The 14,138-nt window shown below is 47.5% G+C and overlaps 1 protein-coding gene and 1 long non-coding RNA gene across 3 annotated transcripts in view; one reads left to right on the forward strand and one right to left on the reverse strand.

Annotated features, from left to right (window-relative positions):
- Positions 1 to 5,284: 5,284 nt before the first annotated feature.
- On the reverse strand, positions 5,285 to 7,818 carry LOC132542663 (uncharacterized). Its single transcript, XR_009553631.1, has 2 exons — positions 7,343 to 7,818; positions 5,285 to 6,941 (listed from the first exon to the last, which is right to left on the reverse strand). It is a non-coding gene; the product is annotated as an uncharacterized LOC132542663 (long non-coding RNA).
- Positions 7,819 to 13,993: 6,175 nt separating this feature from the next.
- Positions 13,994 to 14,138, forward strand: part of ZBTB2 (zinc finger and BTB domain containing 2) — a 53,513-nt gene continuing 53,368 nt past the window's right edge. The window contains exon 1 of one of the 2 annotated variants that reach the window (XM_060205324.1): positions 13,994 to 14,102. The gene's annotated coding sequence lies outside the window, so the exon portion shown is untranslated. The remainder of the gene's footprint in view (positions 14,103 to 14,138) is intronic. The other variant, XM_060205325.1, reaches the window with a different exon arrangement.

Below are 14,138 nucleotides of genomic sequence, written 5' to 3' on the forward strand. Positions count from 1 at the left end.
TATGTGTCTGCAACTCTTTTGACAGTTTAAAAGGAAAATGGTTCAAACTTTTTTTTTTAAAAAAAAGATTTTATTAATTAATGAGAAAGATAGGAGAGAAAAAGACCCAGACATCACTCTGGTACATGTGCTGCCAGGAATCAAACTCAGGACCTCATGCTTAAGAGTCCAAAGCTTTATCACTGCACCACCTCCCGGACCACATGGCTCAAACTTTTAAGCAACCTTGGGTAAGTTTCACCGAGGAGATCTTAGCAGTCTTTGGGCACTGCAGAACCTATGGCCAGGGCATCTCGATCCTGCCTCTGGTCGAAAACCACACAGCAACTGGGGGTGTTGAAATTAACAAAAGGCTTTGGATGGCAAAGATGAGCTTTCTCTACCAGTCACTGGAGCCTGGCTGCTCCATAGCACTTTGGCCTTTTTCCTAAAGTATTTCCCATCTAATAGTGTCAGGTGAGACAGAGAGAGAGAGATGGATGATAGCATAGACAGGAAGAAAGAAGCCCGAGCATTCCTCTGGGGTGTGTCAAAGCTGGAACTTCTTGCATTCAAACCCTCGCACAGCCGCTGCGCTCTTTTCCGAGGTCACTGTGCCTTCTGGTCACCGGTCCTCCCCGCCTAGTCTGTGTTCTTAGTGTATGGCCAGGAAGTGGCTCAGCTGGGAGAGCACAGGACTTGCGGCCAGAGGCTCCTGGCTCCTTCTCTGGTACTGCATGTAGCAGTGACCCCCGACTCCTTCCCCATGAGAAACAGGTCTAGCCTGCACATATTTTGAAGAGATTTTAAGAAGGCTAGGGAATAGTTCACCTGGAAAAGCAAGCATGTATGGTCACCACGGCATCCTGGATTTGAGCCCTGGCACCACACTTGCATCTGGACAGCACAGGGGAAGCTCCTTGGATGGTGGCATGGTGCTTTTATTTCTGAACCAGAGCACTACGCAGCTCTGGCTTACAGTGGTGTAGGGCACTGAACCTTGGATTTGAGCCTCTCCCATGAAAGTCTTTGTACAACAAGTATGCTGTCGCCTCAAGTATGCTGTCGCCTCAGACCTATAGTATCACTTTAAATTTTTTTTTTTTTTTTTTACTTTTTTAACCAGAGCACTGTTCAGCTCTGGCTTATGGTGGTACGGGGGATTGAACCTGAGACTTTAGAGCCTCAGGCACGAGAGTTTGTTTTGTATAACCATTATGCTATCTACCCTCTGCCAATAATTTTTTTTTTAAAGATTTTATTTATGAGAAAGATAGGACAAAGAACCAGACATCACTCTGGCACATGTGCTGCTGGAGATCGAACTCAGGACCTCATGCTTGAGAGTCCAAAGCTTTACCACTGCACCACCTCCTGGACCACACTTTGAAATATTTTATTAAAATAAATCTTGTCACTGACACTATGAACCACCACTCCCAGTGGCTTTTGTTTTTCAATTTTATTTGATGGGACAGAAATTTGGGGGTGGGAAGGATGGAGAAACACCGGTAGACCTGCTTCATCACTTGTGAAGCCGCTTCCCTCCCTCTGCAGGTAGGGAGTAGGAGTCTCAAACCCAGGTCCCTGTACATTGTAACATGCACTCAACCAGGTGCAGCACCACTGAGCCCTGTGTTAACATTTCTTAGAAAGCAAAGTTCCTCCCTTTACCTTAATGTGCACTGCCTCTGGCCCTTCTCCACAAGGCACTACTTGCTAAAAAACACTATATGCTACACATCATAGACAGTTATTTTACACCAAATAGAACCATTACATAGTATTCCACCAAGATACTTAGCTGTTGATACTATGTTTCTGCCCTTACTGGTGACATGGCAGGGGAGCATCCTGGTCTTTCAGGCACACTTGAAGAGGACCTGTGCAGGGGACCTAGACATCTGTTGCCAGGAAGCATGGGCCATGAGCCCAAGCTCAAAACTGTGTGCCAAGTCAAACGGCTTTCATCAAACTGCTGTGCCCTTGTCCATCTGTGATCCCCATGCCAAGCCTGTCCTCTCCCATCTTCTTTCCTAGGTTCTATGGTAGGACCCCCTCACTCATCCTGGATCTTGGTTTGGCTCACTGTATTTTAAAATGTTTAAGTAGGGGGTCTGGCGGTAGCACAGCGGGTTAAGCGCAGGTGGTGCAAAGCGCAAGGACGGACGTGAAGATCCCAGTTCCAGCCCCCTGCTCCCCACCTGCAGGGGAGTTGCTTCACAGGTGGTGAAGCAGGTCTGCAGGTGTCTGTCTTTTTCTCCCTGTCTTCCCTTCCTCTCTCCATTTCTCTGTCCCATCCAACAACAACGACATCAACAACAATAATAACTACAACAATAGAACAACAAGGGCAACCAAAGGGAAAATTTAAAAAGTAAATCTAAAAAAAGTATATGGAACCTTTTTTTCTTTCTAAGCTGGGGAGCCAAACAAAAAGGACACTGATATTAGTCAACAAAGCCTCTTTACTAGCATCACCTTCATGCTTGCCACACCAAAGGTCCCAGTTCGGTCTCCGGCATCAACATTAAGCCAGCCAGTGCTGAGCACGGCACTGCTCTGGTGGGAACAACAAAAAGCCCCTTAAGAAGACACACACACACACACACACACACACACACACACACACACCCACACCATTTCTGCAGCCTGGAAGGTGCCACAGTGGATAAGGTGTTGGACTGTAGAGCATGAGGTTCCCAAGCTTGATCCCCAGCAAAGTGACACTCTGGTTCTAAGAAAAAAATACCTGAGCGGCATTCTCCAGGCCTAGGAGACAGCCCAGAGCAGGGCCCGGGTTTGATCCCCAGACCACACAGGACAGGAGTGGGATGGGAGGCGGCACGCGCATTACACTGGGCAAGGGTTGGGCCTCCGCCTGCTGGGGGAAGTTTCTGAAGTGGTGAAACAGTGTTGCAGGAGTCTCCCCCCCCTTTCAATTTCTCTCTCCAAAATAAAAGTGTTTTGTGTTTTTTTTAAAGTGGGCTGGAAACAGTTTGGTAGCATCCTACATGTGCAAGACCTTGGTTTCTTCTCCCACACCACATAAAAATAAAAATCTTAAAAGGGCAGCATATACAATAAAAATTTTCTAAGTATCAGTGTGTACAATTTGCTGCATGTAATCACACCACTTTTAATTACTAACTAAAATGAATATTTAGCACATCATGACAAACTAAAATTTAATTCCACTTATATAAAAGGTTTCAAAAAGAACAACAACCAAAAAAAAGATAAGCAAGTCCTTTCAGGCATACAAATTTATTACATCAAGATGACATGGAAGTATAACAAATACAATTTTTCCAAGGAGAAAACGCCATATGTATTAACTTTTATTAAATATATCACGGAGAACAACCTCATGGCATAACAGACACAATTTTTAAAAAGTATGAGTGGCACATCAAGATTACACTTTTCCAACTACTTTATAATCTTCAAGTTTTTTTTTTTTTAATCTTTATTTATTTTTTGGATAGAGACAGCCAGAAATTTAGAGGAAGGGGGATAGAGGGAGACAGAGAGACACCTGCAGCCCTGCTTCATCCCTTGTGAAGCTTTCCCCCAGCAGGTGGGGACTGGGGGCTTGAACTTGGGTCCTTGCACACTATAACATGTGCACTCAACCACTTGCGCCACCACCCGGCCCCAGAAGTTGGTTTTTTAAAACAAACTAATTTTTAAAGCTATTTTAGCTGTTACATAGTTTTTCAAAATTAATTCTTTTAGATCAAAAATGACCAAGATTATACCAGAAAGCAGAGCCTAATAAAAAGCACACTGGCCAGTGGCTGAGGTCTCCCCACAGGGGCGTCGTGCACATCAGCCCTGCTGCGCCTCCGGAGAGAGGGTCAGAGCAGCCTTCCTTTGCATTCTTTTTCCACCATCACTTGCTCACTGCTTTGGGTAAATCACTGAACCACTCGGGGCCTCAGCTTCCTCACTGTAAACCGGGTAAACAGTAATACTAGCTCACAAGGTGAAAAGTAAGGAAATTCAGGAATTGCTGCACCAAGAATCAACAGTTCAGTCCAATCCAGCTGGCTACAAGTCTGAATCAAGTCCCCCGGCGGCCCCAGCCCACCCCGCCCTCCCCCCATCAATCTAAAGCTCAGAAGCATCCATCACACAGGAGGTAGATGCTGGGGACTCTGAAGAAGGTGGTTCCTGTAAACACAACACACCATTTCACCTATTTTGCATACAGGCAGCTGGCAACAAGCCCGTTGGATAACCACAGCAGTTAAGCAGTTAGCACACATCCTCACCTGTTTCTGGTTCTCCCTCTTTTTGACAAATCGAAATTACCTTCAACTGTTTGTAGTTGTTGCTCTGCCTATCACTGAGTATGGTCCACAAACCAAACACATTAGCAAAACCCCCATGCCATGATTCTGATCTGCTTCGGGTCTTCCACACATTAATTAAACCAAAACCCCCGAGCTGCAGCTAGGAATCTCTTACAACTCCTCTGCTCACTACCTGGGAGTGCACCCACTGGTTTCTATTTAGCTTTGTCCTGCTCCATTTAATGCACAAGGACTAACCCTCTAGAGCCCGGCTTCCCTCAGCTACATCTCTCCCACCCCACCCCCCAGCTTGTTCCCTGCCTTCACAGACCGACCCTGAGTGAGCTCACTCCAGTGAGGAGTGATGAGGATGAAAAGCAAAGGAACTAATTTCCAAATACAACTCATCCAAAGCTATTTGCCTTTGAGTCTCTCCGCTCTTTCTGAATCACAGTTTTCTTAAAGAAATGGTTCTGGTTACTATTCCAAATTCCTTTTTCTCTAGGGAGTTTTCCCTCACAGAAACGTAACAGAAGTTTTCTAATGGACACATTTTCATCCCTTCTGCACAATCTGAAACACAACAAGGATTGAAATGTTTAAAAACAAACTCACTCACCACCACCTAGACTGTTATAATAAAACCGACTGGGAAACGCACAAGATTGTGAAACCCAGAAAGCAGGCATTCTTTCAGGGATCTGATGTTTTAGAGGTTACGGGGTGTTTGTCTGGATATCATGGTGAAGGAGACAGAAACTGTGCCTTCTGGGAAGCTGCTATTCTAAGGCAGAGGGAAGCAGTTCGTGGGTGGAGTCTATTAGCTTACAGACAGATGGCTGCTAAGGGCGGCTACAGAAAAGCTGCAGCAGTGGCCAGGAGGTGGCGCAGTGGATGAAACAGATTCCCAAGCTTGAGGTCCTGAGCTCAATCCCTGGCAGCACATATACCAGAGTGATGTCTGGTTCTTTCTCCTATCTTTCTCGTTAATAAATAAAATCTAAAAAAAGAAAGGAAATATGCAACAGTGGGGTGGGGGACACACAACTTAGTAAAGAACAGAAAATTCACAAGAGCTCCAGACATCACTGCACTGAAAAGTCAAAAGAAATCCTGTAAAGATAAATTCTGTCTTCAGAGCTGGGGTGCTGCCCGCACGTATTTCACTGGCCAGGGCTCCTCAGACACCACCCATGTGAGCTCCTCCCACATGCCGCCCGGGCTCAGACCTGGGGCAGTGCGCAGGGCAAGGTGCCCACACAATTCCGCTTTCAGGTGCCTGTGAGAGAAATTACTTCTCAGAATACGGTCTTTAAGGACCTCAAGTGCCAGAGAGTAACAAACATGTAATTCTGATCAAATTGAAACCACTAGACTAGTTAAGGACTAAACCACTAGGTTACCATGTTCAAGGTGTTGGTCTTAACTTAAAAAGTCGGGTATGTTTTTGGTTTTTTTTTTTTTTTTAAACTAGGCCACAGCTCAGCTCTGGCTTATACAAGTTTATTTAGGCGTGGGGGACTAGACCTGGGAGCCTCAGGCATGGGACCCTTTTGTATAACCATTACGCTGTCCTCCCCACCCTAATTTGGGTCCAGTTACCTGAGAATTCTTCTTACTCATAAACACCAGCTGCAAGTCAGTTTAAAAATGCCTGTGGATGTCAGAGGCTGCTTCCTACGGGAGCGGGAGTGGGGGGAGTACTGGAGAAACAGCACTTGAGCTTCCTCTAACACCAAAGCACCTCCCCTGTGGTGCCAGGGCTCAGACCTAAGAACATCTCAAAACCATAAAATCTTTTCTAAGGCCCTTTTCAGATTCCAGGCTCTTAGTGCTAAATCAGGGAAGGGCAGGGAAAAGCAACAAGCTCACTCTCCTACCTGCAGACCACACCTATTTAAAAAAAAAATTATTTCCTTTTTGTTGCCCTTGTTTTTATTGTTGTAGTCGTCGTTGTTGGATAGGACAGAGAGAAATGGGGAGGAGGGGAATACAGGGAGGAGAGAAAGATAAGACACCTGCAGATCTGCTTCACCACCTGTGAAGTGAATCCGCTGCAGGTGGGGAGCTGGGGGCTTGAACCGGGATCCCTAGGCCGGTCCGAGGGCTTAACCCGCTGCACTACAGCCCAACTCCCCACATCTATTTTTAATCATAGCACTTTTCAGTTCAGATTTAAAGTGGCCTGGGGGACTGAACCAGAGAGCCCCAGGCAGAAGTCTTTTACATATCCATTGTACTGTCTCCATAGCCCTGCAGACATTTTAAATATTCACCTTTACAACTCAAGATTGGTGGCAACTCTGGTTAACATAAGAATCAGCTACTAAAAACAGGAAGCCCCAACCCCCTCTTCCCAACCAAAGATTAATCATCTTCAAAAAGAAAGGCAGGCGGGTTTTATACTGTCAGAAGTCGCTTTTTTTTTTTTCAGCTGCAGGTGTAAGAACCAAGTCAAACACAACTCTGTTAAGTAGAATTTCAGATTCCTGTCCTTTTTTGTCTGGTTTTGGTTTTTTTGTTTCTGTTCTGAGAAAGTTTAGAGGCTGAGGATGTGTAAAGTGGTAGGGAACCAGACTTCCATGCCCGAGCTCCCAAACCCAATTCCTGGCACCCTACGCACCAGAACTAAGCAGTGCTCCTGTCTGTCTCTAAGGAGTGAAACTACATCTTCAAATATCTTTAGGCCAGGGATATAGCTCAGTGATAGAGGGAATGCTTCTCATGTATGAAGTTCTGAATTGAATCCTGTCTGAGGTCCTAAGCTCAATCTCTAATATATTAAAGAAAGTGGTAAGAGGGGGCAGTTCCTCAGGGGACAGCAGGAGGCGTTAAGTGCTAGAACTAGCCTGTATCTTGTATCTTGTGGGGGGGGGGTTAAATTTATATTGTAAGGACCAGGGAGATAACAGTAGTTATACAAAAAGCTTTCATGCCTGAGGCAGACCCCAGATTCAATCTCCTGACGCCACCTTATGCCAGAGTTGATCAGTGCTCTCAGATACAGGCTAGTTCTAGCACTTTTAACTTTCCTATTTAAATTGAAAAATTTCTTCAAAAATCACTGAAATATCCAAAAATATATAAATGATCTCTCATTTCCTGAGGTGTTCTATCAAGTCCCCTTACATCTATGAGGTTAAGCCAACAAAATAACTCCCTTGGACAGTGGTTTCAGCTCAGCCCCACAGCACTAAAAGAAATAAAAGTGTGAGACAATCACTGATTTCAGTAAAACAAAAGACATGCAAGGGTCGCATAACATGCCCAAAGTTAGAATACAGGATGATTCCAACCCAGACCTGACTCCAAAGCCCAGAGCCTTAACTGCTGGAATATAGTTTGCCCCTCCTCCATTCCATTAATACCAGTTGTTGTTTTGGGTCAGTGAAGTAGCTTATTTAGGTAAGTGCGCTGCTTTGACATGTCTGTGACCCAGGTTCAAGCCTGGCCCCCACTGCACTGAGGGAAGCTCTTCATTCTCATTGTCTCTCTGTATTAAAAAAGAAAAGTTGCTGTCTTCCCTAATGTTAAGTTTCTTCATTCTAAGTCAGCTCCCCACAGATGGGATGAATACATGCAGATAATCAAAACAGGAGTTCTCAGCATGAACGGCACTTTCTGTGCCAAGGAAAGTGCCCAGCAGCAGTGCCTGTGCGGCTAGGGCTCTCTGTGGCTGCAGAAAGCTCATGTGTCTAGTGAGACCACTGTCAACACCGCATATGGCCAGCAGGTACACAGCTGGACAACAAAGCTTGAGAGAAGGAATGCAGGAACCTACATGCCAAGAAAGCAACTTAAGATCACATATACCAAGGAACAGCTTAGTAAGTTTGACAGCAACCCTCCAACAATAAACAACTGAAGACAGATATATATATATATATATATATACTGAAGGTGTGATGCTGACAGTTATCTAACCCCTGCAACACATCACAAAACCAAAGCCCACCTTCTCAGACACTTCACCCTGTCAGGCTAAGCTGAAGCAGTGTGCTCACTTCTGGTACCACCGCAATCTGCACACGTGCAGTGTAGAACACAGTGTAGTAAGTTCATGGCTGCACCCCACACACACTGGACTGAGCACCAAGAACAGATAGTCATTGCCATCTACACCCAAGAGCCTTCTAGAGTATTTCACTTGGGTCTATTAAGGAAAAGCAGTCATCCTCCATCTACAAAGTCAATTCTGCAAGCCTTTGAGCACGTACCAGCCCAACAAGCTTACAGTTGGGATGAGAGGACAAGACACAGGCAGACAGATTAACAGGTGAAAAACTCAGGAGTGAAGCATCACTTCACCATACTGACCACAGCTTTAGGTCAGAAGAGAAACAAGTCTTGGGGATAAAGAGAAACTGGAAAGTAGCTACTACTCAACTCTGAAATAGCAAAAGTGTGAGTCAACTGACTGTACCCCCCAACTGTTACGGGAGGGCTAATGGATTTAAAAATAAAAATTCATGGGAAGTCTTTAAGAAGCACTTAACTTAGCTGCCCCCCCCCCCCCATTTAGCCTGGCATCACTCACTACCAATGTCTGGGTCCTCGTCTAAGGCTGGTCTCAGATCAGTTTCCCTGGACTTCACAGCAGCAAGAAGCGGGGTAGTCTTCTTCACATTCAAATCCTGATTATAACACACTCTTTCAGAACTGAGAAATGTGCTCAGTGGAACAATACAATCTCCTGGTCTGTCTATAGGCAGCATCTGGAAAGTCATCTGAATTCATTTTCTGTGTCTCTGGAACTCCTCTGGGGGAAGGGTTGTGTCTGCAGAAGGAGCCTGCTAGTTTAGAGCCATCCACAGTATCTATAAGCCAAAAAACTGAAGTTACAAGCAAAATTACTATCATGTAGCAACTAGTAAACTGGAAGACTAGAGAACAATAGTTCTACACCATATGTCTAATAAGTAGACATTCTTTCCAACTGCCAACCTTTACTTTCAGCAGACTATTCCTGATGAAAGTCACAGAACCAGTTCAGTTTTCCTACACTGAACAACCTTGGGTCACCTAGACCTTTTCTGAGCCTGCTTTTTCTTACTCAAGATTGAGGAAGGACAGTCCCGGGCAGCATACAGCTCACCGGGTAGGGTGTCTGGTTGGCTGCAGTGCTGCCCGACTCCCCCAATATGTCTATCTGAAACACACTGGCCTAGAGCTGCAAAGTCCCAGAGCACCCCCCACCCACCCAGGCACAAAAACAAACAACAAAAAAGTGACTACTGACAAATGGAGTGAGTGAGCTTTCAGAATAGCTTCTCAGTCAATCCAACTCAACCCTGAGGAGCAGCAATAAAGCTGTGGTGACACACACAGACACACACACACACTGATAAGCATTTGGGAACTCCTCCCACGGAGACTCAGATCTAAGCTCCTCTCCCCACAGTGGAGGCCAGACTTGGTGGAGGCAGTGACAGACAGCACAGCTCCTTATCCTTGTCATCAAGGGTCACCCACCCACTCCGGGTCATCAATCACCACCAACTTGTGAGTACTCTCAAGCCTCTTCTCAATGGAGAGGAGCTGCCAAGTGTAGACAGCGAGCCACCTTGGACACACATCTTCTCGGCCAGCCGGCAAGCCCCTCAACTGCGACCTCAGGGCCCTGCATGACCACACTTAGCCACAGAAACTGTGGGAGACACACCGTCTTTCAAACTGGCCAATGATTCATTTATTCAGTTTGTGACTGGAGAAGTCAATTTAAGACACCACAACCTCCTTAAAAAAATATACAGAACTTAAACTAAAAAGCTTCTGCCCAGGTACAGAAACCATCAGCAACACTAAATATTCACACCTCCTACATCAAAAAAGGGCTGACAACCAAGCTTTCTGAAAAAAATAACAACAGTAAGTAAACAGGGGCAGTAACACACTGGTTAAGTGCACCTGTTCTCATGCGCTAGAGCGCTGTCCCCACCTGCAGGGGGGAAGCGTCACAGGTGGTGAAGCAGGGCTGCAGGTGTCTCCCTCCCTCCCTCCCTCCCCTAACCATTTCTCTGTCTATCCAATGTAGATAATGTATTTTTTAATATAAAAATAAATAACGAGATAATTTTTAAAAATTGGCAAAAAGAGAAAATCTGAACACACTCACCAAAGACAGGGGAATGGTCAACAGGCACAAGCAAAGCGCTGCCACTTATGACCAGAGAAATGCGAGCCGAGACAGCCCCACGAGATGGGGCACCTCACACACCTCACACCGAACCCGTGGAAATGTCACAGCCGGACTACGCCGGTTGGGAGGGGCACGGCACAAAGATGGCAGGCTCCAGGTCCCAGAATACTATCTCTGGCATTGCACGTGCCAGAGGAGCGCTCGGGTTGTCTTCTCAATAAAGTTCTTAAAATGAAATGAAATGAAAGTGCTGGTGAGATGAGGACATGGTCACAGTCAACTGGCCCAGCACCTGTGGAAGAGTGTGGAGACTCCTGAAGGCAGTAAAACCCAGCCAACACTAGGATCCAGCAGCTCCTCGCCTGGTAGCTACACAGACTCATGCACAACCATGTTAGGCGCAGCACTACGTCTAATAGTCAAGACCCAAGGACAGAGAGTTAGTACGGAAGCCAGAGGTCTATACACAGAAGGTCTATATTCAGCTGTAAAAGATGAGGGTTTTGTCTTTTGCTACAACACGGATGGATCCAGAGGGGACTATGCTAAGTGGCATAAGCCCGAAAAAGAACAATACCAGATGATCTCACCCAAAAGTGAGACTTGGAGACAAAGTGCAGGGAACTACAGGGCAAAGCCTTAATATGCCTATGGTCAGTTCCAGCAGATCCCAGAATACTACAAGGGAGGTGGGGAGGTCCAGGGGGCCAGTGCCCTTTTCTCCAAGGAGATGGCACTTTGGTGGCAGCTAAGGTATACTGACAATATTTTGAGGAAATGTGAAATTGTACCCATGACAACAGTAGTCTTGTAGAACATTCTCTCAATAATAAGTATTTAAAATATGCAATTCAGAAAAATTAAAATACACGCTCACGATTCATAAGTACTATTTCCTGAAAACTGTTACAACTTTACATATGTGTCCAATAGGGTCAGAACCTAAAAATACTTTTCTGAGAATCACAGTCTGAGCACTCTGAAGCCACACAGCCATACTAACAAGCTTCAACACCAAGCTCCCTAGAGCACAGGGAATCCTTGAGGGAATAGGATCTCAGTTACAAGCAACTCTCAAATAAATGTTTCTATAAACTTTATAGCCAAACCAATGAAACAAATGGAAGCCGCTCCCAGTGACATCTTTTCTGATTTACATGCTAAGTTTGATGTAAAACACAAAGCTTGGTATCCGCCTAGACTTAGAAGTCTAGCATGTGAAAGCATGTTGTTTCCAAAAATTTAAGATGTTACCCAACAGGATAACTTTTCTTCATAAAATTACGTAGTGAAAAGCTACTTTGGGATCCACCCACATTTATATATTTTTTCCTCTACTGTTCCTGCTTACCAGTGCTGAAGGAAATTCCATTCTCAACCTAACCACGTGTACGTATGTGTACACACACACACACACACGTGTACACACACACAGAGGACACCATTAAATTGCCTTCTGACCACTGTCCAAGTCTCAATGGAACTATCCTCTTCAGAACATAAGTGAATTTGTTTCCATGGCTGTGCCTAACACATCAGAACCTCTAGATACCAGGCCCTTCTTCTGGAGTCCACTCAGATTATATGCTTGCACCCTGATGGTCTCTGAAGCAAAATGTGTGAAATCAGTTCTGAACTCTCAATGGGCCAAATCTATTTCCAAAAGACAAAATATAGAACATAGATGTGAACCAGGTGATTTGACTTGACTGTCCTCTCCTTTGGCTCTGGGCGTCTAGAGCTCTCTCCTCCACAAGCCTTGGCCCATGCTGAGTCCAAGCATGCAGGCTCATGAGAGCAACGCAGGGCAGCCCAGTTCTACATTTAAGGGCAGCAGCTTTTGAACGAGCAGGATGCTCTTGAAAACCTTTTCTCTAGGAATGACAGTCGAGTTTTAGGAAGAGCCCCTGGTTTATGTCCACACAGCTGCAGAAAGTGCTCACTGAACTGCAGAAGAGTTACACTGACTCAGGGTAGATCCCTCTCCAGACAGAGGCCTTCCTGCCCACTGGCTTTCATGGAAACCCCAGCACCTTGTGCCTTTTCCTCTCGTTGCCCCTGACCACCACATCAGACCCTACATGTGAATGCGAAGTCAAGTCCGAAGGAATCAAGAACTCCAGAGCCTCTCCCCAAGATTCTCTCCCCATCGAAAGCACGCTGGTTTGCCCACTGCAGTGGCAGGTCGATGCCAGAGCCGTGCAGGGACTGGAAGGGCAGCTCCGAGGCTGGAGCCCAGTGCCCAGCAGCGCTTGGAGCAAGGTCAGAAGCTGCTTTTGCAGACAAAGTCATTTATGCCGCCCACCAAAGCGTCAGAAAGTTAAGCCAGGTATACACGAAGTCGGCTACTGTTCACTTTTGAGCCCCTGTAAGAGACAAAGCTCCTTACTTTATCCTCCAAGGAGTAGCCCTTCGTCTAACTGGATAAGCAAAAAACCAAAAACGGATCAACAACTAAACTCAGATGTTTTTGGAGGGTCACGTCCTGCACGTTGAATTGTCTGGCTGTGTCAATCAGAGCAAACCAGGCCTCAAAGACAGAACCAGCGGAGCATGTTCTAAAGCCAAAACATGCCTGCAAAACTGTTGCCACATCTCCTGAAGAATCAAGCCATATTCCTTTGTACTTCTTCAAAATTCAAGATTTTGGAGCTGGGGGAGCAAGAAAAACCCACTTCTCAAAGGACTCATACTTTCAAAGACAAAACCATCTCAGAAAAAAATGATCCAAAGCAAAAAAAGAAAAAAAAAAAAAAAAAGGGAGTAAACTTCCTCATTTTAAGCGGCTCCTCTGGGAGTCCAAGCGCCCCGCATGCCGCGCCACCCAGCTGGAAGTGACTCCCCGGGTCCTCGGACCCACCGCACGGCCCGGCCCGCGCTCGCCGCACCTCGTCCACCAGAAACCTCACAGCTGAGGAGACAGACGGCTTTCAAGCTCACGAACATACTTGCTCCGGACTTGGGATCTTTCCCCCCCCCCCTTTTTCTGTTTTGTCTTTGGGAGCACACAGCTCCCTTCGCCCGAGTCCGGTGACTTCGAGAGCGGCGGCCTCGGATCCCCGCTCTCCCGCAAGAGGCGCTTCCCCTCCGTCCACACCGAGCAGAGCACCGGGGCCCGACGGGTGACATCGCCTCCCGGAGGCTCTGCAGCCCCACTTCCCGGGTCTCCGGGTTCCACAAAACCCCGAGGCTGGGCCGGCGGGGAGGAGGCGGCGGGCTGCCGGAGGCCCCGGCCGGCCGCACATGCTTTGCAGAAGTTTGGCTGCAGGCGCGGCGCCGAGCGCGGGTGGGAGCGGCGGCGGCGGCGGCGGCGGCGGAGTCAGGGCTGCAGGCGGCGGCGGCGGCGGAGCAGCAGGAGGCGGAGGCGGGGTGGGGGAGGGGGCGGCAGGGCGGGGGGGGGGCGGAGGGGGCTCTTGCCGCCACTGCTCTCGCCGCCTCTCCCCCCCGGCGGGAGCCGCTCCTCGCCGCCTCTTTGCACTAGTCGCTCCGCTCTCTCGGTCATGTGACCTTAACGTAACCGGACAGGAAAAGCCCCGCCGCCGCCGCCGCCGCCGCGCCGGAGACACCGACCGCGGCGGCAGCAGCAGCAGCAGCGGCAGCAGCACAGGCCGCCGGCCCGCCCGGCGCGAGCGGCCGAGACGCGGCGCCCCTCACGTCCCCCGCCGCCGCGGCGGCCCCGCCGACAGGTAAGCGCGCACCGCCCCCGCCGCCCGGGCCCGCTG

Source organism: Erinaceus europaeus, chromosome 13 (genome assembly GCF_950295315.1).
Source record: "Erinaceus europaeus chromosome 13, mEriEur2.1, whole genome shotgun sequence".
NCBI classification, from domain to species: domain Eukaryota; kingdom Metazoa; phylum Chordata; class Mammalia; order Eulipotyphla; family Erinaceidae; genus Erinaceus; species Erinaceus europaeus.